The sequence below is a fragment of the Anguilla rostrata genome, unplaced genomic scaffold, assembly GCF_018555375.3.
Source record: "Anguilla rostrata isolate EN2019 unplaced genomic scaffold, ASM1855537v3 scaf0826, whole genome shotgun sequence".
In the NCBI taxonomy this organism is placed as follows: domain Eukaryota; kingdom Metazoa; phylum Chordata; class Actinopteri; order Anguilliformes; family Anguillidae; genus Anguilla; species Anguilla rostrata.
Genome location: NW_026986228.1, coordinates 1 through 4,837, shown reverse-complemented (window position 1 = coordinate 4,837; position 4,837 = coordinate 1). Strand labels below are relative to the sequence as shown.

At 44.7% G+C, this 4,837-nt stretch overlaps 1 long non-coding RNA gene across 3 annotated transcripts; it reads left to right on the top strand.

Annotated features, from left to right (window-relative positions):
• The first annotated feature begins 250 nt into the window (after positions 1-250).
• On the top strand, positions 251-4,674 carry LOC135246729 (uncharacterized). Of its 3 annotated transcripts, XR_010327876.1 has the most exons (8): positions 251-389; positions 823-933; positions 1,193-1,303; positions 2,426-2,536; positions 3,029-3,139; positions 3,398-3,508; positions 4,174-4,284; positions 4,595-4,674. It is a non-coding gene; the product is annotated as an uncharacterized LOC135246729 (long non-coding RNA). The 3 variants fall into 3 exon arrangements; XR_010327878.1 differs by lacking the exon at positions 2,426-2,536; XR_010327877.1 differs by lacking the exon at positions 3,398-3,508.
• The last annotated feature ends 163 nt before the right edge of the window (positions 4,675-4,837 follow it).

The window sequence follows — 4,837 nt, the reverse complement described above, 5'->3', positions numbered from 1 at the left end:
GAGGATGAGTTTAACTGGAAGTTCTGTCTCCATGTTCGGTGAGTTAGACCTGCAGCAAGAGGATGATTTTAACTGGAAGCTCTGTCTCCATGTGCTGTGAGTTAGAGCTGCAGTAAGAGGATGAGTTTAACTGGAAGCTCTGTCTCTATGTGCTGTGAGTTAGAGCTGCAGTAAGAGGATGAGTTTAACTGGAAGCTCTGTCTCCATGTGCTGTGAGTTAGAGCTGCAGTAAGAGGATGAGTTTAACTGGAAGCTCTGTCTCTGTGTTTTGTTCACAGGGTTCGGGTAGAGAGGGCAGGGTCACCTGTACCCAGCTGTCTGTCTATGAAGAGTGATCAATCAATGGGTCATCGAATGGACTTGAAAAGAGAGTTCACAGGTGATCAAAGGTAATAAAACACGTTCGTATTGAATTAGACCTGCAGCAAGAGGATGAGTTTAACTGGAAGCTCTGTCTCCATGTGCTGTGAGTTAGAGCTGCAGTAAGAGGATGATTTTAACTGGAAGCTCTGTCTCCATGTGCTGTGAGTTAGAGCTGCAGTAAGAGGATGAGTTTAACTGGAAGCTCTGTCTCCATGTGCTGTGAGTTAGAGCTGCAGTAAGAGGATGAGTTTAACTGGAAGCTCTGTCTCTATGTGCTGTGAGTTAGAGCTGTAGTAAGAGGATGAGTTTAACTGGAAGCTCTGTCTCCATGTGCTGTGAGTTAGAGCTGCAGTAAGAGGATGAGTTTAACTGGAAGCTCTGTCTCCATGTGCTGTGAGTTAGAGCTGCAGTAAGAGTATGAGTTTAACTGGAAGCTCTGTCTCGATGTTTTGTTCACAGGGTTCGGGTAGAGAGGGCAGGGTCACCTGTACCCAGCTGTCTGTCTATGAAGAGTGATCAATCAATGGGTCATCGAATGGACTTGAAAAGAGAGTTCACAGGTGATCAAAGGTAATGAAACACGTTCGTATTGAATTAGACCTGCAGGAAGAGGATGAGTTTAACTGGATGCTCTGTCTCCATGTCCTGTGAGTGAGAGCTGCAGTAAGAGGATGAGTTTAACTGGAAGCTCTGTCTCCATGTGCTGTGAATTAGAGCTGCAGTAAGAGGATGATTTTAACTGGAAGCTCTGTCTCCATGTGCTGTGAGTTAGAGCTGCAGTAAGAGGATGAGTTTAACTGGAAGCTCTGTCTCGATGTTTTGTTCACAGGGTTCGGGTAGAGAGGGCAGGGTCACCTGTACCCAGCTGTCTGTCTATGAAGAGTGATCAATCAATGGGTCATCGAATGGACTTGAAAAGAGAGTTCACAGGTGATCAAAGGTAATGAAACACGTTCGTATTGAATTAGACCTGCAGGAAGAGGATGAGTTTAACTGGAAGCTCTGTCTCCATGTCCTGTGAGTGAGAGCTGCAGTAAGAGGATGAGTTTAACTGGAAGCTCTGTCTCCATGTGCTGTGAGTTAGAGCTACAGTTAGAGGATGAGTTTAACTGGAAGCTCTGTCTCCATGTGCTGTGAGTTAGAGCTGCAGTAAGAGGATGAGTTTAACTGGAAGCTCTGTCTCCATGTCCTGTGAGTTAGAGTTGCAGTAAAAGGATGAGTTTAACTGAAAGATCTGTCTCCATGTGCTGTGAGTTAGAGCTGCAGTAAGAGGACGAGTTTAACTGGAAACTCTGTTTCCTTGTGCTGTGAGTTACCCTGCGTTCACACAGTGAGAAACTGGGTTGATGGGTTGCTCAAGTTTACCAGGCTGAGGGAGGGGCTGGAGCTTCCCGTTGTATCCTCTTAGGGGTTTTGTGCAACTACATATTTTTGAAGAGAAATGAAGGCGTAACAAAAGACGCATGTTTCCCATATGGCCACACATCATCTCCTTTTATTTCTATAGTTATGTCAGACACTGATAAATATTTGTTATTGCCATCTCGTTAGCCGTATATCTCTCTATATCTCTCTCACTGGTTAGCCACCTAGCTAGCGACCTCTCTATCCCTCTCACTAGCTGGCTAGCAATCTCTCCATATCTCTCTCACTAGATAGCCGCCTAGCTAGCGATCTCTATCTCACTGACAAGCTAGCTAGTTAGCAAGTTGAAACTGCCGTCCAAGTGTCATTTTCAGATGCTTATCCCTGTACTCTTTTTTTTTAAACGTTGTATAACACCGGGTGTAATTGTACCATAATGATAAGTTGTTCGTCCATTTTTTCTAACTGAGCGGGATAATAATTTGCGAAATGGTATCATATCGGTTGGAGAAATAGGAAGCCTGAAACTCTGATTGGCTGTTGTCGGGCGATGCCAGCAAAAAGTTATAGCTGCTGAGTTAGAGCTGCAGTAACACGATGAGTTTAACTGGAAGCTCTGTCTCCATATTCTGTTAGTTAGAGCTGCAGTAAGAGGATGAGTTTCACTGAAATCTTTGTCTCCATGTTTTGTTCACAGGGTCCAGGTAGGTTGGGCTGCGTCACCTGTACCCAGCTGTCCGCCTATGAAAAGTGACCATTCAATGCATCATCCAATGTACTTCAGTGGAGAGTTCACAGGTGATCAAAGGTAATGACACGTGTTCATATTGCTTTAGACCTGCAGAAAGTGGATGAGTTTAACTGGAAGCTCTGTCTCCTTGTGCTGTGAGTTAGGGCTACAGTAGGAGGATGACTTTAACTGGAAGCTCTGTCTCCACGTGCTGTGAGTTAGAGCTGCAGTAAGAGGATGAGTTTAACTGGAAGCTCTGTCAAAGTTTGCTGTGAGTTAGAGCTGCAGTAAGAGGATGAGTTTAACTGGGAGCTCTGTCTACTTGTGCTGTGAATTAGAGCTTCAGTTAGAGGATGAGTTTAACTGGAAGCTCTGTCTCCATGTGCTGTGAGTTAGAGCCTGCAGTAAGAGGATGAGTTTAACTGGAAGCTCTGTCTCCACGTGCTGTGAGTTAGAGCTGCAGTAAGAGGATGAGTTTAACTGGAAGCTCTGTCTCCATGTGCTGTGAGTTAGAGCTGCAGTAAGAGGATAAGTTTAACTGGAAGCTTTGTCTCCATGTTTTGTTCACAGGGTCCAGGTAGGTTGGGCTGGGTCACCTGTACCCAGCTGTCTGTCTATGAAGAGTGACCATTCAATGCATCATCCAATGTACTTCAGTGGAGAGTTCACAGGTGATCAAAGGTAATGAAACACGTTCATATTGCATTAGACCTGCAGCAAGTGGATGAGTTTAACTGGAAGCTCTGTCTCCTTGTGCTGTGAGTTAGAGCTGCAGTAAGAGGATGAGTTTAACTGGAAGCTCTGTCTCCATGTGCTGTGAGTTAGTGCTGCAGTAAGAGGATTAGTTTAACTGGAAGCTCTGTCTCCATGTGCTGTGAGTTAAAGCCGCAGTAAGAGGATGCGTTTCACTGAAATCTTTGTCTCCATGTTTGTTCACAGGGTCCAGGTAGGTTGGGCAGGGTCACCTGTACCCAGCTGTCTGCCTATGAAGAGTGACCATTTAATGCATCATCCAATGTACTTCAATGGAGAGTTCACAGGTGATCAAAGGTAATGAAACACGTTCATATTGCATTAGACCTGCAGCAAGAGGATGAGTTTAACTGGAAGCTCTGTCTCCTTGTGCTGTGAGTTAGACCTGCAGTAAGAGGATGAGTTTAACTGGAAGCTCTGTCTCCTTGTGCTGTGAGTTAGACCTGCAGTAAGAGGATGAGTTTAACTGGAAGCTCTGTCTCCATGTGCTGTGAGTTAGAGCTGCAATAAGAGGATGAGTTTCACTGGAAGCTCTGTCTCCTTGTGCTGTGAATTAGAGCTGCAGTAAGAAGACAAGTTTAACTGGAAGCTCTGTCTCCATGTGCTGTGAGTTAGTGCTACAGTAAGAGGATGAGTTTAACTGGAAGCTCTTTCTCCATGTACTGTGAGTTAGAACTGCAATAAGAGGATGAGTTTCACTGGAAGCTCTGTCTCCTTGTGCTGTGAGTTAGACCTGCAGCAAGAGGACAAGTTTAACTTGAAGCCCTGTCTCCATGTGCTGTGAGTTAGTGCTACAGTAAGAGGATGAGTTTAACTGGAAGCTCTGTCTCCATGTGCTTTGAGTTAGAGCTGCAGTATGATGATGAGTTTAACTGGATGCTCTGTCTCCATGTGCTGTGAGTTAGAGCTGCAGTAAGAGGATGAGTCTCACTGAAATCTTTGTCTCCATGTTTTGTTCACAGGGTCCAGGTAGGTTGGGCTGGGTCACCTGTACCCAGCTGTCTGTCTATGAAGAGTCACCATTCAATGCATCATCCAATGTACTTCAGTGGAGAGTTCACAGGTGATCAAAGGTAATGAAACACGTTCATATTGCATTAGACCTGCACCAAGTGGATGAGTTTAACTGGAAGCTCTGTCTCCTTGTGCTGTGAGTTAGAGCTGCAGTAAGAGGATGAGTTTAACTGGAAGCTCTGTCTCCATGTGCAGTGAGTTAGAGCTGCAGTAAGAGGATGAGTTTAACTGGAAGCTCTGTCTCCATGTGTTGTGAGTTAGAGCTGCAGTGAGAGGATGAGTTTAACTGGACGCACTGTCCCCTTGTGCTGTGAGTTAGAGCTATAGTAAACGAGTTTAACTGCGTTGTGTCTCATGATTTATTCACAGAATTCCCTGCTCACCGGATTTAAGTCGTTTAGACAAGGAGAGTTCAGAGAAACGTTCCCCCTTAAAACAGGTATGATATATACTTTTTCTATTTCAATATTTGAGGTTGATTTGACTTTCAGACGATCAGATTGAATATGTAATCACGTTAATTAAAGTTTATAAAAAGTGGCCCTCTGGCCCTCTTTGGCTCGCAGAACGATTGGATTCTTTTTTAGGATCCAAAACGATGACAGTGGAAAT